The sequence below is a fragment of the Dama dama genome, chromosome 19, assembly GCF_033118175.1.
Source record: "Dama dama isolate Ldn47 chromosome 19, ASM3311817v1, whole genome shotgun sequence".
NCBI lineage: Eukaryota > Metazoa > Chordata > Mammalia > Artiodactyla > Cervidae > Dama > Dama dama.
Window position 1 is genome coordinate 18579236 of NC_083699.1, and position 26243 is coordinate 18605478.

Here is a 26243-nt window from a genome sequence, read left to right on the forward strand (position 1 = left end):
ATATAATCAGTCTGATTTCAGTATTGGCCATCTGCTGATATCCATGTGTAGAGTTATCTTTTGTGTCGTTGGAAGAGAGTGTTTGCTATGACCAGTGCAATCTCTTGGCAGAACTCTTATTAGACTTTGTCCTGCTTCATGTTGTACTCTAAGGCCAAACTTGCTTGTTACTCCAGATGTCTCTTGACTTTGTATTTTTGCATTTTAGTCCCCTGTAATGATAAGGACATCTTTTTTTGTCCTATTAATATATCTATTTTTGTGTTCTATCTATTAATGAGTCTCCCTTCACATTTCTGTTGCCAGTCAGTGTTTTGTGTGTGTGTGCCGTGTGCTCAGTCATGTCTGACTCTTTGTGACCTCATGGATCGTAGCCCATCAGGGTCCTCTGAACATGGAAGTTTCAAGGCAAGAATACTGGAGTAGCTTGCCATTTCCTACTCCAGGGGATCTTCATGACCCAGAGATCTTGCATCTCTTGCACTGGCAGGCCAATTCCTTACAACAGTGTCACCTGGAAGGCCCCAATCAATGTTTAGTTGATTACTGTATCTATAAGTTTGTCTTTTTTATGTTAAAATTGATGTTTTATGTGTGCTTCTACATTTGGAAATCTTAGAATAAATATATGATTGCATGGGTGCTATTTTTTTACCTTTGTACCAACAAAATTCTCTTCTTTCACAGATAGTGGTCTAAATTTTATTTCTTCTAATGGTTGGTATTTTTAAGAACTTGATGAGTGGGAAATGTTTATTATAAATGTTACTTTAGGAAATGTTTTAAATAAGAATAAAAATTAGATAAACATTTGTGGCAGAGCTAAGATATCATTCACTGTTTTTAATGATGAGAAGATTATCAAACAATGTGGAACTGATGAGGCTATAAATTTACTCCCCTCTAAAAAATATAATTAAATACCTTCTAGAAAGCTTCACCAAAAATATAAATAAAATATAAGAATTTTGTATATTTAAGCATGTATTTTAATGTAATGCACTCTTAATATTTCCAAAAGATAATCTGAACACTAATTTTCTTATTTTTTGATTTAACTGGACATTTTTATTGAAAGGGTAGTGATGAGATGTCTCATGTGCTTAATACAGTGACAGAGTGTTTGCTAACTGCCCAACTTCCTCTCATTTTGAAATACTTTATGACTGATTTTGTAGAATTTCATTTGAAATGCATGAAAAGTAGCCAAAATATGTCTACACATATTCAAATGACCCATATCTGCATGTGTTTCTGTATTTGTGTGAATTAGGATATACAATTGGAAATTAATAGAGTCTTTAGAAAATATTTGAATTGTTTTGTCTCTAAAATTATTTTATTTCTAAAAGGAAGGCATACCTAGTTTTAAAAACTATAATATAACAAGGGCTTCCCAGGTGGCAGTATTGGTAAAGAACCCACTTGCCAATGCAGGAGACATAAAAGATATGGGTTCAATCCCTGGGTTGGGAAGACCCCATAGAGGAGGGCATGGCAACCTATTCCAGTATTCTTGCCTGGAGAATCCCATGGACAGAGGGGCCTGGTGCACTATAGTCCATAGCGTCACAGAGAGTCAGGCACAATTGAAGCAACTTAGCATACACACAATATAACAAACAAAATAGTTATCCATAAAATATTAAAATTCAGGTATATATCTTATTGATATTGGATGATAATATCCATGGAGTTGAAAACTCTTGAAACACTCATGCCACAAAAAATCAGAAGATTATTTCTAGGAACTGACCTTTCTCTGGCTTAAGCCAATGCCCTGGAAAAATAACTCTGTTCAACAATAGGTTGACATCACCTGCCCATGTGCAAGCACTTTCTATCATTTATAAAAGAAAAAAAAAAAAAGGTATCATGATTTTAAAGTACTAGTACCTTTTAGCTCTAATGCCTGCCAAAGCATATAAAAATTCAAAATATCCAAGTCTTGAATGCTTTTAACATTCCTTAGAGTCTTTAGCAATGTAGTTTAAGAAAAGGGTTTTTCTTCTTTTTCTGGAAGAAAAGGATATAGTGTTGGCTCATGGAAATTCAAAGACTGAAACAAATATATAGACCTCGTGGGAAACATAATTGGAAATTAGGCCAGACTTCATCTGTCTCAGGGTCCAAATGGCCTCCCAGTCACCTACCACACTTCCCATCTGTTCTGTACAATAGCCAGAATAATACATAAAAATGTAAGCTTGATATTATCTTCTAGTAACCCTCACCTCTCTAGGTAAAAGCTAGCATTCTGACACAAGTTCACAAGCCCTGTGTGATCTTCTCACTCACTCCACATCTGACTTCACATCCTATTGCCAGCTCTCTCGCTTTCACTATACCAGGCAGTTTTCCGCTTTTGCTATTGCTTTGATTCATCAGGCACACATTTGTCTCAATGCTTTTGTACCCTGCCGTGCACTCTGCCCAATATCCCTTTTCCACAAATATCAGCATGGCTGGCACCATCGTTGGCATTCAAGTTTCCATTCAAAAGACACTTGATCAAATATCCCTGACCATTTCCCCAGGTAACATTTCCCCCATTACTTTTAAACTGCATTCCCTGCTTTGTTTTTATTTCTACAGTTTTTTCAACTAATGAAATATAATTTATATGCTGGGACATATTTACCATCTATCTCCCACTACAAGAATAAGCTTCACAAAAACAGGGTCTTTGCTTTAGTCATTGTGGTATTCCTAGCACCTAGAACAGTGCCTAGGACACAATGGGAACTCCATATGAATGTATTAGAGGAATTAAGAGAATGAATGGTTTCTCTAATCTCTACTTGTTTTTGAGTCTGCACCATTTTTTCCCCCTTATGCTAAGCTTCTTTCTCTGCATCAGCTAACACATGGTTCTTAATTGCTATGTGGCCTTTCAGCTGCAGTGTTCTCCACCAACTGGCAGCTTCTCCCTTTTACTTTAGTTCAAATTCCTGAAAATCTAATTGGACAGGTTTATATTTTTCCCATAAGTTTCTGGCCCATCTCTGGATGTCTTCTTTCTTCAGGCATATATTCCTGTTCTAATAAGGCTGAGTCACTTCTGAGTATGGATGACTAGATGTGAGGAGATGTGGACAGGCAAACAGGCAACACAAAAGATCTAGTACAAATAACCATTGAAACTGCATCAGCAGCAGGGCTCTTCCCTGACCCACATCGTGCTTATGTGTCTGATATCCCGTCTCAATTCAAGGCTCCTACGTCCTGCCTCCATGTGCTTGATCAAATGACTGCTCTAGGTTTTTTTTTGTTGTTGTTGCTATTATATTTTTTTGTTAGATATAACCATGCATCTACAAAACCTCTATGATATGTTTCTGCCCTGATCCTAAAGGCAACAAAATGCACCCCCATTCCTATCAGGCTGTTTCACTCATGTTTTTGGACAGTAAGCAAGAAAACTCAAGTGTGTCTACCTAGATCCTATTATAGACACACCCTAAGGTGACCCTCAATGTGTAAATACCCTTACACAGTTCCCTCTTCTTTAGTATGACTGGAACCTGTGACTTGCTTCTACCCAATAAAAAAAAAAAAGAAAAACTAAGATATTTGCAGATGTAGTTAAAGTCACAAATTAGTTGATCTTGAATTCCTTGAAAAGGAGGTTATTCTGAGTCAGTCAGACTTATTCAGGTGAAAGCCCTTAAAAGAGAGACCGCTGCTTCCCTGAAATGGAGACATGTTTTCCTGGTGGCCTTGAAGAAGTCAAGGAAATGAATTCTGCCAATAACCTGATTTAATTTAGAAACATTCTTCCCCAATCAAGTCTCCAGACAAGAATATGGCCCAGTTGATACCTGGATGCAGCCTGTGAGACTCTGAGCTGAGTACTCATCAAAGTTTTGTCTGTGGATGGCTGCCCTACAAAAACTGACAGGTAATAAATTTAACTTGTTATTGTTACATAGCAGTGGAACACTAATGCAGACCTTTTATCTTAGTTCATTGTAAAAGACAGATGTTTAGACTCCACATGTTGCCTGCATTTTTAGACTCCAATGTGTGACTTTGACTTGGACCTTTTTGCTTTCTATAAGTTTTACATGCTAAATTGAAATAATTGACTTCCTTAGTATACTCCTATTTGGGGACTTAGTCTTTTCCTATATTTTTCTCTTTTCTCAGTGTCTTGAGATTAATTTTAGACTTTTTTTCAGGGGACAGCACATGATTGTAATACTCTTCTTCTCCTTCTGGCCACATAATCATCTCTTTTACATGCAGCATCCATCTTCTATCAATTTTAGCTTTTGGTGATGATGTGGATAGATAAAGTAACTCTGGCTATGAAATTCACACATCTACTCTTCTCATTAATATCTCTTTTTTTCTGTTTATGCATGTAATGAAGTCATTCTTGAAATTCTGGGGATTTTTTACATAAAGAATGATTTTGTAAGTTCAAAAATTTACGCTGGGAAAATTTATCCTCTAATTTATCTCTTTCTTACATTTACATTTTCATGTATAAAATTTTACTTGGTAAAAGTTCGGCATATCTGTGTTTGGTCAGTGCTTATTACTTTATTATTTGTAAATTTCCAAGCATTATTTTTCTGCTTGTTGTCTTAAACTATATATTTCAGTGTCTTGTTGTCTAAGAAGTTCTGTGCAGCACTAACCATAGTGCAACATGTAAGTCATATAATTTAGGAATCAGTTAACTAATATGTTTTCATATTCCACAATAGTAAGAATCAAGGATATAGAGACATGAAGAATTAACATTCTTTTTAATCTCATCAGTACATAAATTTTTAGAGACTTTACAAACTCACAGAAATTATGGCTTGACTATTTGGTACATGCTCTGTTTAAAAGAAAAAGAAAATCTCATTTTTCATAAGAATATGTTTAATGGTATGCCTTTGAAAAGCCAGTACATTCATTTATCATACACACAGAAATAAAAATTAAGATGAACTACTGATGAAACAAATTTATTCTCTGTTTACCCTGACAGAAATTCTCAAACACTGATTTGAAAGTGAAGTGTTAAGAATTTCTATTTCCCACAGGGGTCTCACAGAGTATATAATCAAGCTCTAGTCCACATTTGCTTGGAAAACTATAAATCACTGTAGATGTGTCTATTACTAAATAGTTTCAAAGTCAAATTTTAATTTTAAAGGAAAAGTGAAATACCAAATCATGATGCTTAGTGGAAGTAGGACTAGTGGTTGGATGGAGATTGGGGATGGTGATGCATATTCATTTTGATCTGTAGGGAGTAATGAAACATCCAATAATCACATTTCTAAATGCATATCACAGTAGATAAGACTTTAAGTGCTCCATTCAATTAATTAATTAAGCTTATATCTCATTCAGGTATACAAATTATCCTCTTTAAGGGAAAGAAGCTTAGGGAGATATTTAGAGGGAAATTAATTCAAAGAGCTTTTGTTGAAATATTAAAGTCATATGAACACCTTATCACATGCACTAGAACCGAAACTGGTTTTCCTTGTTATCATTCTCAAGTCAATATATTGCATTGATAAGGAACACACTAAACATTTCCGGAGGTAAGTTTTGTAATTTTTAAAGTAGCAGAGCATGTTTAACATGCTTACATTATGTTAGTTAAGAGGCATATGTTTCTCTTTTGAAAAGCTGCCTTTGAGTTAGCTACTAAAATATTGAACATTTCTGATAGTAGCCAGTGTTGATTATTTTCTTTTGAGATAAGACAAGAAGAAGCAGATAATTAATTTGGCATCTCTTGATATTTGTGCCTAAATGAGATAGAAGTTTTCACTTTATTGTGATGTGTAAAAGAAAGAGAATGCTCATAGGGAAGAGAATGAGGCTCTCTTACATTTTTCTGTCTTTTAAAAAAATGTTCGCAGCAAAGTGTATCGAACGGTATGCTTATTTAACAAAGAATTTGCTGACATTTTTGTTCCACCTAGTTGTTTTAAACTGGCTGCGGCTGCCTAAAGACGCCTCCAGATGGCGCCCTAGTGCTCGATCTCTCCGCCCAGTGGCCGACCGAATACCCCCAGCTGCCGGGGAGAAGGAGCTTGGAGCTAGCGGCAGGGCTTAACCCGGCGCTACTCTGAGGTGGGTTGCTGAAGGATTCCGGGAGGCAGCTGCAACAGGGCATCACTCACTGTCCAAGCATATCCGTTTCTGAGTGCAAAAGGAAGAACTTGAGCGGGCGGCAACTGGAGTGAAAATTGCTTTGTAGTATCTAAAAGCAGCATGGATCGAGGGCAGCTGAGCTGGTACGTGCAAGAGAAACTACTGAATGGAATTGTGCTGGGTAGGAACCCATCTGATTATTCTTTGTGTACCAAACGTTCTCTGTCCTGAATTGTGCCTGTGTGTCTACACTCATTTCATTTTCACCTGGATCATGGGGGCTTGGGATAACAATCTTTAATTTTTCCAACATGATATAATAAAAGCTTTACAGAACATTGTTTGTTGATAAAATATGACCCGAATGATGGTCTCAAGAAACACAATGACAGTGGCACCGAAATACTTTTATATTTCCTTGTCAGAGGAGAAAAAAAGAAGGAAGTAAGCCTAAACCATATTACCATGTAATTTTACCAGATCGACTTTTAAAAACCAAAAAAAAAAAATATTTATGTTTAACTACCAGGGACTAAATATTAAGTCACTTTTACCTGTAGGTGTAGGCATGGACACACCTGTAAAATATGAGTGATTTTCACATTTGTGTGCCAGAAAGAATGTTGTGTAACTATGAAAACAATGAAGATGGAAAATATGTGTTTTGTGTATATACATTTTGTGTGGTCTAATATGTCATGTAAATGTGTGTTGTGTGTGTGTAGTCAGTAGCATGTATACGTGACTCTGGTGCAGAAATATTGCAGTTATAAAAATGAATTTGTTGGATATTAGATGAGTTTTTGCACCTTCATATACACATACCTATTTCTAGCTAGATAACTTAGTCTGAAGATTATCTATTGACAGATATGAAATTTAAAGAATGTACTTGTTTCACTGTTTCATTCAGTTGTATGCTTAGTTTTTTCTGCTGTTAAACTTTGGGGAAATGTTGTTTTTTATATTTTGAACAGAAAATATTGGCTGACATGATTATATGAAAAGAGGATGCACAGATATATAAATTCAGGTTCCTTAGAATTGAGATGGCCAAAATGCACAAAAACTCTGAAAACTTGAGAGTTCTGACTAGGAGTTCATATTAGAAAATGAAAGATTCAAAAGTTCAGAATTAAATTGGAAATATCAGATGTTGAGTTGCTGAGGTTTTACTCTTAGTATTAATACTCTAAAACTGTTAGACCACTTATAAACTTGTATGTATTCCCTTGTAATCGATGTGTAACATGAAGCAGGTACTGAATTTTATGTGCTGCCACTGCACAAAAGCAAATATAACACAATTCAACATGAAAAAAATGAAAGGAGAGTTTTTTTTTTTTTTTTAATTAGTTGGAGGCTAATTACTTCACAACATTTCAGTGGGTTTTGTCATACATTGACATGAATCAGCCATGGAGTTACATGTATTCCCCATCCCGATCCCCCCTCCCACCTCCCTCTCCACCCGATTCCTCTGGGTCTTCCCAGTGCACCATGCCTGAGCACTTGTCTCATGCATCCCACCTGGGCTGGTGATCTGTTTCACTATAGATAACTATGTAAGATAGTATGCTAAAAAAAAGCCTGAGATGCCAAAAAAAGTTAGAGGCAGTCCCTGTCCTCAAAAAGTGGTCAGTCAAATGACTAGGATGGGCATATTTATGAATATGAGTACCCAGTAAATTACAAATCAAAATAAATGCTACTAGAGAACAGTCTGCACAAGGTGTATAATATTTAAATGGAGGGAAAAGTTGGACTTAGGGATTTAGTAGACACCACATTGGAAGGCTGTCCTCTCAAGGGATGGATAGAAAGAGCAATTTTGGTGGGTGAAAATGAAAATGTCTGATTGTACATTTCATTTGTGTTGGGTTCTGCCTGCTCCACTGGTCTTAGATGTGAGCAGCAAGAGATCATATCATACAGGTGAGTGAGGCAGTATTGGAGATGGCCTTGAACATTGGGCTGAAATTTTTGGATTTTATCACTAGTTTGTGCCCAGTGCCACTATCAATATAAGCATTCAGTACTCTTTTAGAAACACTGAGGGCTGTGCATAACAGAGCCAATATGAGATTTTTACAGTAATTTTGTAATTAATTTATTGTGTATCTATCATATTGGAATGTAAGTTCCAAAACACAAAGTATTTTAATATTATATCCACAGAACCTATAAATTTCTTGAAAAGTGTTTATCTACCATAATGGATGAATGGTAGCATGAAGACAAGGCCAGGTTTCTATGTTATTTACATGTAGATTTCCTAATACTCAATAATGATGGACAACCTCAAAATGGGCCAAGCTCTTTGGAGCTGTTGTTCTAGTTGATTGCTTTTATGGCTCAAGTAAGGCAGAGCGAGTTAGAATAGTGGCTAGGATAGCCACTATTGATGTTTAATCTTACTCTGTCTTTAACCTCTTACATGAATAGTCTTACCTTCATGGTTTTAAAAGGGTTATTAAGACAGTTATAAACTGTATAATTATTCAGGCAGAATTCACCAGCTCATCGTTACATCTCTTCAGTAGACATAGAGTAGATATATAACACATGTTAAAGCAATACATTTAAGGAAACAGTTGAAGAGTTTGAGGACTATTTTTGCATCCTATAATAAAAGTTCTTTTTACACGAAGATCAAATATTTGGTTGTCCACAACATGGTTTAGGTCATACCCTCTACAGCTCTTTTACAATTGTAGGAGTCCAAAGTAATTTCTTGGGAGATCCTTAGGTATTGGCTTGCATAGTTTTGGGGAGCACTGAGGTATCATTCTTGGGATCCCAGCCTCCACACAGGCTGTCCTTTTCTTTGTTTTTGTGTAATGATATCTATACCTTGTATGGAGAGTAATAGGCATATGTAAAGAAAAACTTGTGTTATTTGAAAAGACACTAAATAAAAATAAACATTTTAAAGAAACATAAATGTTATCTACTCAAATTATAGATAGATGGGTAGTGTCTTACAAATAAAGAGGCTACAAAACAATGTCATTGGATCCACCGCATTAAAAATTATACAAAGACCTGGAATTTCCCCTTTTGTCCAAGACAGACCTCTCTTCTTTGATGATGCTATTTTTGTTTTGATTTTATATAATGTCTCCAAATTTATGCAAGAGTGGAATTCTTCAACTTAAAATAATTTGTTGGTATTTTTAAGTGTCAGTTGAAGTGAGGATGCAGAATTTCTCTGTGGACTCATCTGCACAGAGTCAGTCGCCTTCTCTTCAGTGTCCGAAAGACAAATTTCCACACCATTCCTTGGAGTTGAATCTGCTGTTACTGTTTTATTTTTAATCCATATGAGAAGAAGTAGTAAGATATAGTGACCCAAGACTTTCACCTTATTTTAAGCCTTCGAGCTTGGCTTGGCTAGAGAAGAACAGCTTAGGGGAAGCATACCTTGTTCAAATAAAGCTAAAAATTCAGCTTCAGAGAAATATACTGCAGTGACTACTGCAGGATTTCCCCCCTAGTGGTTGAATTAAAGCTGCTATTTCTTGTAACAATTGAAATATATTTTTCTCGGTATGTTGCAACTAGTTTGGTGAAGATTCTCTAACATACATTTTTAAAAACTTATTTCAGGAGAGTACATTTTTTAAATTTATTTAAGTGATCATTTTGAAAGATAAATTGCCTTGAAAAATATACTAGAAACTTTTCTTTATTTCCAAAACTAGGGATTCAAAAAACACAGATACAAAAAATATATAAACAATAGAAAACTGCTGCTACCGGATCCCATGTTATGCTCCTCTTAGTGTAGAGAAAAGTTTTCTTCCTCTGGTGTTCCTGATATTACTCTTTTCTGTGGTCAGTGCCCCAGATCACTTTAAGATGATTTTTAGCTTTTCCACCATAATGCAAACTCCTTAAAGAAAGGAAATGAATCCTGTGTTTCCTATGAATCTTCCTATTTCACACTGCCAGCCCAGAACAGCACTGAAGTTTGTTTATTGATAATTAAGTAAAGAAAAGATGAAATTCTTTTTTTTTTTTATACAAATTCAAATAAGTGGTTGCAGTCATATAGAAGTGACGTCTAAAAGCAAAATGGAAATCTTTCTAAACTCTGTATACCGAGGCTGTATCTAACACACCACAACAGAAAAAGAAAGTTGCTTCTCCTCAAATAAAACTTTGAAATGAGACATCTTTTTAAAAAATAATATTTGAAATATGGAGATATCTATAAAGGCCCCAAACTTACCTTGACTCAGTAAAGTTATTTACATCTGGAATAAATACCTTCTGGCATGCCTGTGTCTCTGGGGTGTTGTGTAACTACAAGTAGTCAGAACTGCTAAAAGTTCAGGCAAATCAGAAGAATTCCTAACAGCAGGAATTAACCTAAGGAACCTTAGAAGTTTTGACATGCTTTAGAACCATTCCTGGGGGAAAAAAAATACATGTGTTTTTATAATCAGTATATTTATGAGCATACAGCCACCTGCCACCAAGATGTATAAAAATGAGAGTTAGTGGCATCAAACTTCTATTTTAGAAAGAACTAAAGCAAAGTAGCAAAGGATCTGTGGCTGTTTCGTTAACAGAAGTGAAGAACTTCCTTCTATCTCTGGACCAAAGACTAACAGAAGAGCCCTTAGTTACTAAGATGTATTCTTTTCTGGTCTCAGGCTCATTAACGATGGAAGTAGGAGGGATAGGGTATAAAGCCACAGCTGCAGCTGTGGACACTCAGATCATTTTTCACCTGGCATGAAGTTAACGCTGGCGTCTCCGGAGTTCCAGCACAGAACGCCAGGGAGCAAATGCCAACTGATTATTGTTCCTCACCAGCTTGCTGGCTAACTCTAGCTCATCCTTCAGATCTCTGCTGAAGGGCTGCTTCCTCCAGTTTGCTTTGTCTGACCTCTCTAGAATACACTTAACACCTTTCTCTCTGCTATTATGGCCTTATATCCTCATGGTTGCCATCCCACTTCATGCTCAAAGACCTGCTAGCCCTTCTCATTAGACTGAAGGCAAGAGCTGAGCCTTGCACAGTATTGTCCAGTGTCTGTGTCTGGCTTACAATAGGCTGGTTAATATTTATGAATATTGTCTGTCGCCTGATGGTTTAATGACCATGTGTGGGCTTCGATGTCAGTAAAAGTTGCATTTGACTCTCAGTGTCACGTGTAAGGTGAGAAGTAACTCAGCTTCTTGGTCTCCAAATCCCCATGTACTATCTAGGGCAGCGGTATACCTGCCTCTTAAAGGTGGTTGTTAAGGTTAAAAATAGTATCTGTTATTATTATTACTATCATTATTATGTTATGATTATTTTCTTCTGGGCTTTCTAAATATTAACTGATTTAATCCTCAAATGAAAAGGCTTATCAAGTTGATACTATTATCATTCTATTCTATATAAGAAATAGAGACACAGAAAGGTTAAATTACTTGCCTAAGGTCACAGAGAGGATAATTTAAAAAAAAAGAAGAGGAAAAAAAGAACAGTGCCCAGGAGAGAGTGAATATTGCCATTTTATTTTGGGAAGGCTGATTCTCATGTAAATGAAAAATTACCCCACACAGTTAAGAACAGTTTGTTCCCTGATTTCAGAGCCTTCTGTTGCAGATATTTTATTTGTAGAATTCTCATGGAAGCCAAATATGGTCAGAGAAAAACTAATGTGTATAATCTGAGAGAAGATCCTTATCTTTTATTAAGTATTTTACAGTATTGGGTAGAACAGAAACTAAAAAACCCTTGTAAGAAATGTATTTTTGTTATGGATGCCAGAATAAAAAGAAGCAAGTGATTGCATGGCCCATTCTAATATTTTGAAGCATTTTTTGGTTTATAAGTAAATAAAGTTGTTGATGGACAGGGAAGCCTGGCATGCTTCAGTCCATGGGGTCACAAAGAGTCAGACATGACTGAGTGACTGAACTGAACTTACTTATAAATTTTATTTTAATAATGTTTACTTTTTCTCTCTGTAAAATGTACACATAATTTTGTAGAAAATGTATAAAATCAGAAAAGCTACAAAGAAGAAAACAAAAATAATACATAATTATTAAACCCAAAGATAACTACTATTACTACTTTGAGATATTTCCTTTCTATCTTTTGGCAAAATTGCCAATATATATGTTTATATATACACATGCATGTGTACATACAGTTTAAAATGAAATCATGTAATTCACATCTTATTTTATGCCTATTATTTTGACAGCAGTTCTTTACAAATTATAATATTTAGTGCTTATATATTATTACACTGTGTGGCTGGTCTTATAATTTTAATTAATAATTTCTCTTTAATAGTCACCTAATTTTGAAAATTCTATTGTTTCCAATTTTAGCCTATTTAAACAGGCTTGTTATGGTGGTTTACATAACAGATGTACCTCCCAAATAATCATATTTAGATGACTAACATAAGGTTGTTAAAAAGTGGTAATGCATTTCTACTCATAAGTAAAGAAGCTAAAAGAAGACTTTTAAAATGGGCTCATGCTTAAGGAGATAAAAAAGGAAAAAAATGGAATTGTAGATGGAAATGGATTAACGTTTCTAAAGTGACCTCGGTATGCTATAAGCTATAAAGGTCAGCACTGTAATCGCCACTTTCCTGTGATTAACCTGGGCTCAGCAAGGTCGAATGACAAGATCAGGCTGCTGTAGCATCATTATGCGTGTGCGTCCTAAGTCGCTCAGTCATGTCTGACTCTTGGCGGCCCCATGGATTGTGGCTTTCCAGTCTTCTCTGTCCATGGTATTCTCCAGGCAAGGATACTGAAATGGGTTGCCATGCCCCACTCCAGGAGATCTTCCCCGCCCAGGAATCGAACCCATTTCTCTTATGCTTCCTGCGCTGGGAAGCGGATTCTTTACCACTAGTGCCACCTGGGAAACCCCTGAGTAGTAGCATTGCCAGGATTCAAATATAAGGCTCACTTCTGGCCCTTTATCTTTTTCATCCTACCATACAGTCCACACAGCATTCTGGCAGTGTTCATAGCTCCACATGATACTTAATTTCCTTGAGCCTCTGTTTCATTTTGTGTAACATAGAAGCAATGATTCTCACTGCATAGAATTCTTGTGATGATTAGTTTGAAAATTATATGGAACTGAGATCTTAAAGTATATGTCCTAGGGCTCAATGTTAGCAATGAGGCTGATATCTCATAAAGTACTCTTTCACACTGATAGAACTTGGGAATCCCCTGGGAATTGAGGGGCTGGCAAGAGGCTTGTTAACAATCCAAATTCCCATCCATGAATCCAGGAGATTCAGTCTGTTATGGGTCACTGTTTTTGTTTTTAACAAGTTCCCTTGGTGATTTTGATGATATTTTATTAAGTGGAAAGCAGAGATATAGGCAAGTAGAAAAATGAGGCTGAAGCAAGGATGAAAAGTTTAAGATGAGACACAGAAATTTGACAGTTGTCAGATATTAGTTGGAAATAGACGGAGCCTCCTCCTGAGATCTCCCAGCCCCCGGGGAGAGCATAGCATGTCTGGAAACTGTCAGGATATAAAACCAGCTCAGGGCTTGAAGCTCTCATTTTCCTAGGTCAGTCATTTGAAATACAAAACACATTAAAGGAGCTTGAAATCAAAACCAAAAATAAAACTCAGTTTGACTAACAGAAATGGTAGACAGTAAAGTTTTACTGAGGTCGGTGGGATATGCTTTAAAGAATGTTGACTTTGAAAGTAAATGCATTGGATCTTTGATGTCTATGTATCATAATCAGACATACACTACCTAACCTGAAAAATCTAACTTGAATTTTTAATTTAACTTTTAAAAAAATGTGGCATTTTAAGATTAGGTTTTACTTTCTCTGCATAGCCATTGGATTTTTTCCAGCCTTTCATATTGGGTAGTAATTGATAAAATTGGTCTTGCCCACAACATGAGGAGCTCCTGGAGGACAGGGTTCTCAATTCATTCAATAAGGGTTTGTAAGGAAAAGTTCTTGAATGAGTTACTTTTTAACCCATATTGTCATTATCTTTAATACTAGATTGAAATATTTTTTAACTTTTTACATATTTTTATGGGACACATGTACTGCTAACTCTTTAAAATTATACCAAAGATTTTAGGACATTTGTTTTTTTTTTTTTTTTCTATTTTGGGTATTGATGTTAATTTCTAAAGAGCTAAAGGTTAATTAAAGAGTTACTTTCTATGTAACACCAATGTTCTTTAAAATTGTGGATTTTTTTTTCCTCAGGAATTAGTAAACTGCCTGATGGTTTCTTTAAAACTTGTTATTAAAGGTATTAAATTCCTTGTTGTACCTTCAGCTAAAGAAAAATTTTTAGTTGTTCCAACCAATTTTATTGGTCTATTACTGAATAAAAAACTTAATGAAGGCTAGATATTTGACTCATAAGAAGTGATATTCTTAGTTTACCAATAGACTTTTTCTGGTTAAATATAACCAGTTCTCTATAGTTGTATTTTTGAATTGGCCGTTAACATATAATCTTAAAATCTTAGAGGGCTAAAGAAGAGCTTAAGAAGTGATTTTCAGGATGATATCAGAATCTCTTCAATTTCAAAACACTTTCAAAGAAGCTATGCTATAACTAACTTCCCTTGCTTATTCACCACCATGTATAGCTACTTGGATTGTTGTGAAATTCTTACCTAAACTCTTTCTGAAATCTCTCTTGCTGCTACACAGGCCCACATCCTCTTGCTTGATCTTAGTAGAGACTTAGAAAATCACTAGAATCACATGGTTCTTTTAATATGTGTCATTTAAATATTAGAAAGTTATTATCAAAATCTGTCTTAGCAAGTAATTCAGACAAATGACCTACATCGCCTATGCTCTTCTGGCTATTTCCTTCTGCATAGAGTCCAGAGCAGGGTGCTGCATACTTCATGAGGTACCTACAAGAGGGGCTTTTCCAGGTCTTCTTGTTCTTATTTCTAAGTTTTAAAAATCATTTTCCCTGGTTTAGCTTTATCTACACTCTTTATTAGTTGTCACTTCTTGCCTTTCCACTCTTGCCCAGCCACAATCAAAAACAAAAAAAATGATAGCTGAATCTTTTAAAAAAAATCACTTTGAGTATGATTTCATATACTCATGATTTTATATGTAAATTTCAGAGACACCTATCATCACTGTCCTTTAGGCATACAGTATTCATATGCAGAGCATTATGCCAAACATTAAATGGGTTTATAAATAATGCAAAAGAGTAAACCTTGCCCTTGAGGTATATATGTGATGGTAGCAATAACATTACCATTCACTTGCTGTATATTGAATCCTGATAACGATATTGGTGATAGGTAATATTATGAATACACTGGGAAAAAAAAAAATGAAATTGTCTGACTAAATGATTGTCAGGGCAGAAAACTTTTCTTTCTGCCCTTCCTTCTAGGTTCTTTAATTGATCTAACAAGTAAGTTGACATAATTTAGATCAATAAGAGCAGAATAAATTTATTCTCATATGAGAGTCCCATAAAAATATGGGACCCAAAAGGAATCAGATGAGGCTTATATGCTATCCTGAGCTAAAAAAAGAAATAGGGTCTCAGGGCTTCAAAGAGGAAGAGGGCAATTCACAGGAAAATGAGAAAAGCAGGTATTTGATATCAGAAGTTTAAAAAGTTATCTTTTGTAATAGCTCTCTTTCTGGCCCAATCCCTCTATTTAAATTCTTTTAGGCAGTTAAGGGAGAGGCAGAAGATTTTCCTGGGTCTGCTGGGTCGTGTTTGCCTTCAGCTCAAAATAACCCAATGCTAAAATGGCACCTTTTGGGGAGGGGCATAATCTGCTCCCCATCATGGTCATGTTGATCATTTCATCCGCTTCCTGAGTAATCACTTTGTGTAGAAGTAAAGACCTATCTTTCACCTTAGAAATCTGACCTGATGTTTCTCTTCCTTTAGTGTGCACTCATTAGTTATTGCACCATAGTTTTGTCTTGCCCAGTTCTAGTCACCAAAATGTCCATGATTTTCTCATTCTTCTCATTTGGTAAGGTACATTCTACTCTGATATGTGCACAGGTTTTTCAGTTTGGTAAAGGTGCTAAGGTTTCACTGACACTTTCTACACTGAATCTTCTAGTCAATGTCAAATGGAGCTTATTTTGTAGATATGTCACATATGGGGAATTAGATTCGTTATAGATTAGCTTTATCAAATTTATGCCTATTTATTAAGATTGGGTCTAGTTCACTGCAACAGTTATTGTGAACTATGTGCATGATTTCATAAGTCAATTTTAGAGGCACTTTGCATATGTATTATTCCATTTTTTTGGAATAAATATTTGTCAGCTTTGCAGATATATTTTTTTCACTGTTCTGTGTTGGAATATTCCTGGAAAATAAAAGTAGTCATCCTAGCCTCAGCCAGTACTGTGAAAATGGGCAAATTACAAATGGCCAAAGAGATATGGTACTGAGTTTGTGAGCAAGAAAAACCTATCAATAAGGTAAGGGTATTTTTTGTCTGATTTGATGATCCATATCACATTGAGAGGCGCTTCACTGATAGCTCAACTGGTAAAGAATCTACCTGCAATGCAGGAGACCCTGTTTCGATTCCTGGGTCGGGAAGATCCGCTGGAGAAGGGATAGGCTACCCACTTCAGTATTCTTGGGCTTCCCTGGTGGCCCATATGCTGAAGAATCCACCTGCAATGAGAGAGACCTGGGTTCAATTCCTGGTTAGGAAAGATCTCCTGGAGAAGGCAAAGGGTACCCACTCTAATATTCTGGCCTGGAGAAATCCATGGACTGTATAGTCCATGGGGTTGCAAAGAGTCAGAGACGAATGAGCGACTTTCATTTCACTTAAGTTCATCACATTGAGAAAAACAAGAAAAACTAGGTTTGTATAACTATTAGGCTAAATATCAGAAAATGATGCTTTGTGGATTGCTTTGCTTTATTTTTAACTTTTACTTACCTCTAATAAGCAAACTGCAGAACTTGAGAAATTGCTTTGTTTAATTTTGCTGAAAACTCTACTTAACCAGATTAATTGCTATTTGTATTTTTTATTAAGAAGCATTGTTGAGGAGGAAGTTTCTTGTATGCCAGGTAGGGAATGAAGTGTTCCAAAATTGTTATTTTCAGTAGTTTCCTAGGATCTGATTAAAAAATTAAATGATATAAAAACTAATTTATTACAAAGATGAATGGAAAGTAGAGATTATTATGAATAAAATAATTTTATCTACTAAAACACCAGGAAATATGCTTTCTTTAAAAAATGGCAGTGATGATGCAGGTATCTTAATTGACATCTGGGGCTTCATTTTGATAGTGTAGTCTATTGATTTACCACGTTCTAATGCCAGCAAAATGTGCATGAAGGCTAGTTTATGTATTAAAACTGAATAGAATACTTCAAATTATATTGTATAAAGGTAAGGATAAGGCCTGGGAAATAGCAGAAAGGTCTTTACCCCCACCCCATTCTTACTTTATCTTGCTTTTCTTTCTGTACACCACCCTCCTTTGTCTTCACTGCTTTCCTTCTCCATCCCACACCTTGAACAGTTTTGAGTAAAGAAATTCTTGTGTGAAGAACTCCCGTAATTTTAGAACACTGTGAGAATAAGGTAGTGGTGGTGGAACAGGGCTTCCTCCATGGCTCAGCAGATAAACAGTCCACCTGCAATGCAAGAGATACAGGAGACCTGAGTTTGATCCCTGGGTCCAGAAGATCCCCTGGAGGAGGAAATGGCAACCCACTCCAGTATTCTTGGGTGGAGAATCCCAGGGACGGCGGAGCTTGGTGGACTACAGTCTATGAGGTCTCAAAAGAGTCGGACACAACTGAGGTCCTAAGCATGCTTGCACAGGTGGCATAGGAGAAGCAACTGAAAGAGTTAACTTAGGTTTCAAAATGCATGCATCTGCACCTGCAAGAAGCCTTTTGCCATCAGAGTCAACTCTTTTTTATTTAGATAACTCTCTGCTTTGCAGAGATTTGGCTGTAACCCCAGACTTGCTTCTCTGGAACACCTAACTGTTCTTGGCTGCCAGTAGTGTAGGGTCTCCTTAGGAAGGATTCAGCTTTAACACAGAGGAAGAGACTGTTTGAGTACATGTGTGTGAAAGAATAAATGAATCCAGATTCCAAAGGCAAATATAAAGGGTTTGGGTGCACTGATTTGTGCTTCCCCAAACATGCCTCTTTTTTACCTTTTAAAAAGACATTTTGAGATGTGTGTACCTTTAAGGTACTTCAATCCAGTACATACTCAAATATATTTCACGAGTTCTTTCTTAGCTTCATGCAAAACATTTATCCGTCTGTATGTTCAGTCACTTTACCCTGGTTACACACATTAGATAATCAAATATTTGTTTTCCTTTCAGAGCTACCCTCAAAGGGCTGTTACATTTTTAACCTTCCCTGAAGAAATTTTGGCACTTCATAAAAAGAAAATGTACCATACGTAGTGATCCTCTCAATCTTCCAGTGGGAGAATATATGTGCTGGCATTATGGATCCCTGATCTTTGGAAGTATATATTTGTAAAATCTAAATATTTAAGAATATGACAAAGCAAAACATAAATATCTGTTAGCCTCTTACTTGTGACTGTTATTGTTCAGTTGTTCAGTTGTGTCCATCTCTTTGCAACCCTATGGACTGCAGCATGCCAGGCTTCCCTGTCCTTCATTTCCCAGTTTGCTTAAACTCGTGTCCACTGAGTCAGTGATGCCATCCAACCATTTCATCCTCTTTTGACTACCAAACATATAAAACAGTTATAATCACTATAGTAGGAAAGAGACCATTATACATTTCTTGTTCTTGATATATTTCTTTCTGGGAATATCTACTCAAAATTGAAACCTCACCAGAAACAAGATAATGGATTCTCATATAAAGGTAGTGTAGTGGGGCATATTTAATGTGAATTCTGCTATCTTTTTTATCCATAAGTGAAAAATATTAGAGCTATGGAACCTTTGTATTTAAAAGGACATTAAAAGTATTACAGTCTAGCATCTAGGGAAGGAGGTAATATTATGGGATGAAAAGAGAACTTGGGACCAGGTTATTTAGCACCTCTGATGTCGATTCAAAGTTTGAGCTTTTATTCGTTGGACACTGGAGGCTTACCTGTGGTTTCTGCATGATTTAATAGGGTTACTGCTTTTATGTTTCAGAAAGATAATCCTGGAAACAATGTGAGGGATGAATTGGAAAGAAAAAGTCTTATTGGGAGAAAATGAGAAACCAAGCTAAATCAGTGGCAGTAGTGATGGAAAGAAGGGAAAATATTTAAAGACATTTGAGAAGTAGATTAACAGACAAGGGAAAGTAAGGAGTTAAGGATGACTCTGAGATTTCTAGCTCATGTGACTGGGTAGCTAATGATGCTGTTAATCATAATAGGGAATAGCAACTAAGCTTGTTTCAGAGGAGACTTCAGATTTTCCTCAGGCTTCCCTGTGGTTCAGATGGTAAAGAATGTCCCTGTAATGCGAGAGACTTGGTTCAGTCCCTAGGTCAGAAAGATCCCCTGGAGAAGGAAAAGCAACCAACTCCAGTATTCTTGACTGAAGAATTCTATGGACAGAGGGGCCTGGGCAGGCTACAGTCCATTGGGTTGCAAAGAGTCAGACACAACTGAGTGACTAACACTTTCAGATTTTGAGGTGAAGAGGGGATAATAGGATGGAAATAATGAGTTTTGAATTGGTCATTCTGTTTGTTACCTGTGGAAATACATGTAAAGCAGTGTTTCTTAACCTTGGGTACTGTTAACGTCTTGGGCAGGATAATTCTTTATTGTGGGGAGCTCCCTTGCGCATTGTAGAATGTTTAGCAAAATCCCTGGCCTCCACCAAATAGTTGCAAGTTGACACTCCTCTCACTAGTGCCAACCTAAAATGGCTCTAGACTTTTCCAAGAGTTCTCTGAGGCATGGACAAAATTGTCCTCAGTTGAGAGCCACTGAAATAGAGACAACAGAAGGTTGGTGCAATTGTGTGACTGGGATTTAGGATACAGGTGAAACTTGAAATCAATATTTAGAATCATCAATAATAGCAATTTAAGCAATGTGAGAATATGAGACTGTGCAGGGAATGAATATAGAGGACTATATAGTTATCTGTTTTTTGCTTGAACAGCTCCAGAGACTGAAAATTCCTAAATTCATGAGATAGACTGAGGCAGCCCATTCTATTTCTAGATACTTCAAATGCTTTCAATTATCACTGTCATGTATTTTTATATATTGAACCGTGTTGAGCCAAAATTATTCTTTTCATACCTTTCATTCTTTGGTCCTGTGATACTGTGATTTACATATACATGGTCATTCAGATTATGAAAATATATTTCTCATGCATATTTGGTCTTTGTCCAGAGTTCCTGGCTTACAAATCCCCAGATCCTTGGAATTTCCTGAGCAAGAGAGCACTAGAAACATTTTTTATTATATTTGGTTTTTAGTCCTCAGTTCCTGAAAAGACTTCAGAGACATAAGGGTGAGATGAGTGTCTTGTTATATATAACAAGCCCTTTTCACCAAAAGTGGGTTTATGGTAATGAAAGGAGCTTTTGGAGGGCACTTAGGGATGAGGGCTGGTTACCAGGGGAACCAACCATGGAGTAAAGGGCTGGAACTTTCGTTGTCCCATCTTGATTTCCAGGAAAGGTGAGGGGCTAAGGGTAGAATCAACCATCAGTGGCCAGTGAGTTAATCAATCATGCCTACATGATAAAGTTTCCATAAAAACCCAAAAGGGAAGGTGTTTGTGAGAGCTTCCAGGTTGGAGAACCAGAACACTTTGACATGCCACAGTGCCAGGCCCCAAGCCCCACAAGGACACAAGATCCTATGCACCTCTTCATCTGACTGTTGATTCCTATTCTTTAATATCTTTGGTAATTAACTGGTAATTTAGGGAGCTTCCTAGGTGGCGTTAGTGGTAAAGAACCCACCTCCCAATGCAGGAGACATGAGATGTGGGTTCGATTCCTGGGTTGGGAAGATCCACTGGAGGAGGGCATGGCAACCCACTCCAGTATGCTTGCCTGGGGAATCCCTTGGATAGAGGAGCCTGGCGGGCTACAGCCCATGGGGTCACAAAGAGTCGGACATGACTGAGTGACTAACACTTTTACTTAGTCGGTAAATAGGTTTCCTAAGTTCTTTGAGTCATTCTAACAAATTAATCAAATCCAGGGTGAGAGTCCTAAGAACCTCTGATTTATAGCCAGTCTGTCAGAAGTACAGGTAAGAGCCTGGACTTGCAGTTGGCATCCTGATTTGGAGTGGTCACTGGAACCTGCAGTTTGTGTCTGCCAGGGTCGGAAGCACAGACATCCTTGCAGCTGGTCTCTGGAGTGGAGGGTGGCCTAGTGGGACTGAGGCCTTAACCTATGGACTATGATCTCCAGGGAGATAATGTCAAATTGAGTTGAATTGTAAGGTACCCGGTTGGTACCCTGAGAATCGTTTGTTGATGTAGAAAATCTCCCTGTCCCCACATGCATTGGAAATGGTATCAGAACCTGTTTAGGTCTTAATTTTGTTTTCATGAGACACAAAATAAATCTCCTACTGTAAATCAAATTACTGTCCCTAATCACTTCACATATTTTAATACAGCTATTGAATTGATTTATAGTAGAATTCACTATTATTTTGTCCTGCTAAATATCCTTATTATTCTCAATTTATCTTTATATGTTATATTGTGAGACGTTTACAACATGAACATTATTAGATGGTGACCATTTGGAATATCCTTCATAAAGTATAAACCAGAGAACTGAGCAAATTTCATGTTGTCCTGTCCAGTTTAGAGGAAAAGAAATCTTCAGTTTCCTGGGTTTAGTGATAGTATTTTTATTAAAATATCTCAAAAGTGCATTAGCTTTTTTGTCAGCTGTGTTATATCACTTTCTTTTTTATTTTACATGAACTTCCTGTTAAGTCACATTCCATGTCATATGCCACTAATTTTTTTGTTTGTTTCTAAGTCAGGCATGGAACTTTACACTCATCCTTTCAAAAATACACTCTCCTTTTCACCATTTCCACCTGCCTGATCATTTTGGATTATGATTTCATCATCCAACATGTTTTTAATTTCTCCCAGTTTCACGCCATCTGCACAGCTGACCTGCATACCCCACAGACATATTTGCTCAAGACAATAAAAATGAGTAAGTTTAGTCCAGAGTTAATGTGACTATATAGTGCTATGGATTTTCTCTTCAGTGCTTTTCCAGCTACTTTTTTACTTAAAGGTCTTTTTATTTTTATGGAGTACTATAGAAATAAGACTCATATGGATAGACATTATGGTCAGCTTTTCTGAGACAAAACTTCCAAATGTAATCCTCCTATACAAAATGGTAAGATAAAATTTGTTCCATTTATAAAATGGGATGAAATATCATCATGGGGAAAATGATTTTTATTAAGTGATAAGGTAGTGTTAAGTGATAAAAGCAGGGTACAAATGTTAATACAAAATATGGCATCGCCGTTTATAGACAGAGGTAGATACATACAAATATAGATCTAGTGCTAGATATAGAAGATACCAGAATCTAAACAATTCCCTCTAATGTGACAATTATGATTGATGTTTTTCTTATCAATATTTATAGTCTCAAATGCTATGTAATGAATATATCACCTTTATACACAGAGCATAAATATTAAAATATGTTTCTACATTATATAACTTCAACAAAATTAAAAACGGAGAAGTATGTTGGATGGCTCTATAGCAAGAAATGGTGAGTCAGAGACAGGTTTAGTAGCGATTATGCTGGTCTGAATGGGATGAAGATTTAGCACTAAGTGATACAGAAGGTTTTGAAGCAGTAAATTAACAGAAAAACAATTTTTTAATTCCTCCAAAGACATTAATTTCATGTCACACGTCACATTTAAAGGAGAAAAAAGCAGTTTATGGACATTAAAACAGTTTTTCCACTATTAAGTATGCCCAAATAAAAGGTTGATAAAAGAAAAAGAGATGTATTTTTCTTTTTGTAATAAAGCCTGCAGACCTTCAAATATAATTCATGGATTAATATTTGAATTCAAATTACTGTCTTTAAAAGTCCAAAGAGCTAATGCTATTAAGTCATCTATCTATGTATTTCTAATTATATTTTAAGTAGGCTGAATCACATATTAAATGTAAAAGCACACTTTCTTATTAAAAAAAGTAAATGGAAAATTACCAAAGACATTTTCTTTGTAATTTGGAAGATGAAGGAGATAGATAATGCTAACCATTAGGTATATTGTTGCAAATGAAAAGCTGTTTTATAATTCTTTTTTTTTTTTAATTTATTATTATTATTATTTTTTTTTTTCCAGTGGGTTTTGTCATACATTGATATGAATCAGCCATGGATTTACATGTATTCCCAATCCCGATCCCCCCTCCCACCTCCCTCTCCACCCGATTCCTCTGGGTCTTCCCAGTGCACCAGGCCGGAGCACTTGTCTCGTGCATCCCACCTGGGCTGGTGATCTGTTTCACCATAGATAGTATACATGCTGTTCTTTTGAAATATCCCACCCTCACATTCTCCCACAAAGTTCAAAAGTCTGTTCTGTATTTCTGTGTCTCTTTTTCTGTTCTGCATATAGGGTTATCGTTATCACCTTTCTAAATTCCATATACATGTGTCAGTATGCTGTAATGTTCTTTATCTTTCTGGCTTACTTCACTCTGTATAATGGGCTCCAGCTTCATCCATCTCATTAGGACTGGTTCAAATGAATTCTTTTTAATGGCTGAGTAATATTCCGTGGTGTATATGTACCACAGCTTCCTTATCCATTCATCTGCTGATGGGCATCTAGGTTGCTTCCATGTCCTGGCTATTATAAACAGTGCTGCGATGAACATTGGGGTGCATGTGTCTCTTTCAGATTTGGTTTCCTCAGTGTGTATGCCCAGAAGTGGGATTGCTGGGTCATATGGCAGTTCTATTTCCAGTTTTTTAAGAAATCTCCACACTGTTTTCCATAGCGGCTGTACTAGTTTGCATTCCCACCAACAGTGTAAGAGGGTTCCCTTTTCTCCACACCCTCTCCAGCATTTATTGCTTGTAGACTTTTGGATAGCAGCCATCCTGACTGACGTGTAATGGTACCTCATTGTGGTTTTGATTTGCATTTCTCTAATAATGAGTGATGTTGAGCATCTTTTCATGTGTTTGTTAGCCATCTGTATGTCTTCTTTGGAGAAATGTCTGTTTAGTTCTTTGGCCCATTTTTTGATTGGGTCATTTATTTTTCTGGAATTGAGCTGCAGGAGTTGCTTGTATATTTTTGAGATTAATCCTTTGTCTGTTTCTTCATTTGCTATTATTTTCTCCCAATCTGAGTGCTATAAAACACTGATGAAAGAAATCAAAGAGGACACAAACAGATGGAGAAACATACCGTGTTCATGGATTGGAAGAATCAATATTGTCAAAATGGCTATTCTACCCAAAGCAGTCTATAGATTCAATGTAATCCCTATCAAGCTACCAACAGTATTTTTCACAGAACTAGACCAAAGAATTTCACAATTTGTATGGAAATACAAAAAACCTCGAATAGCCAAAGTAATCTTGAGAAAGAAGAATGGAACTGGAGGAATCAACCTGCCTGACTTCAGACTCTACTACAAAGCCACAGTCATCAAGACAGTATGGTACTGGCACAAAGAAATATAGATCGATGGAACAGAATAGAAAGCCCAGAGATAAATCCACGAACCTATGGACACCTTATCTTTGACAAAGGAGGCAAGGATATACAATGGAAAAAAGACAACCTCTTTAACAAGTGGTGCTGGGAAAACTGGTCAACCACTTGTAAAAGAATGAAACTAGAACACTTTCTAACACCATACACAAAAATAAACTCAAAATGGATTAAAGATCTAAATGTAAGACCAGAAACTATAAAACTCCTAGAGGAGAACATAGGCAAAACACTCTCCGACATAAATCAAAGCAAGATCCTCTATGACCCACCTCCCAGAATATTGGAAATAAAAGCAAAACTAAAGAAATGGGACCTAATGAAACTTAAAAGCTTTTGCACTACAAAGGAAACTATAAGTAAGGTGAAAAGACAGCCCTCAGATTGTTTTATAATTCTTATCCAAAGCAGATATTAGTGTGGTAGATGATTTTAAGCATTTCGTTTAGAGATGTCTTTGGAATTTTTCTAGACTTGTACTCCAGTTAGTCAAAAAATCAGATTCTGGGAATCAAAGACTTTGGTTTTACAATATTTTAGCCATCCAGTGCTGTGTTCTCAGTTTTCTTGAGGGAGTTAAGATGCCTACTAATATCTGGTAATACAGAGTGAAAAATTATTGCTTTCTTACACCTCCCTTAAATCCTTCGACCTACTTCTCCATTCTTTGAGAACTAAACCTTATCAAGGTATGATCCAAGGATGGTTTTAAGTATAAGCCCTCAAGCCCTAAATATGTAATCTGCACATTTAAAGATGACAATGTAGATTTAAAGCTACTTCAACTAACAGTCCACTTCTAGTTAGAAAATAAGCTCACATTCTCCCCAAGACCATTTATTTCTGCAGGAGTGAAGAAACAGGAACAGACAGAAAACCCCTAATCATAATTCATAAGGAAAGAGTTTTTTTGTAACCCTGAGATGAAGTTATCAAACCAGAAATTATCTTCGGTCTGCACAGGGATAAAAGTCAAAGGGAAGCCTCCTTGATTTAGTTGTTTCAGTTATCCCATTTATGAAATTTTAACAAATCAAAATTAGCCTGATGAAAAATTTATTTTGTTTTATTTTTGTGGTTTATTTAAAAGCATTTTATTGCAAAATATATTACATGTACAAAGCATACACAGTATATATAAGTTCAGTTCAAAGACTAGTGATAAATTGAACATCTTTGAACACACCACCTGAAGAAGCAGAGAATTACCAGAACCTTGATATGTGTCCCTACACTGATAACCTCCTGTGCTTTCTCCCATAGAGCTGGCCACTCTTCTGAAATTTGAAATCATTCAGCACAGTACAATTTAAAGTGTACAGAATAAGTATTTGACTTACATATATCATGAAATGATTACCACAGTAAGGTTAGTGAGCATACATCATCT

At 36.3% G+C, this 26243-nt stretch overlaps 1 long non-coding RNA gene across 1 annotated transcript in view; it reads left to right on the forward strand.

Moving 5' to 3' along the window:
* The first annotated feature begins 6129 nt into the window (after window positions 1–6129).
* The window catches only part of LOC133074046 (uncharacterized), a 94708-nt gene continuing 74594 nt past the window's right edge, over window positions 6130–26243 (forward strand). The window contains exon 1 of the long non-coding RNA XR_009697080.1: window positions 6130–6254. This is a non-coding gene — a long non-coding RNA (uncharacterized LOC133074046). The remainder of the gene's footprint in view (window positions 6255–26243) is intronic.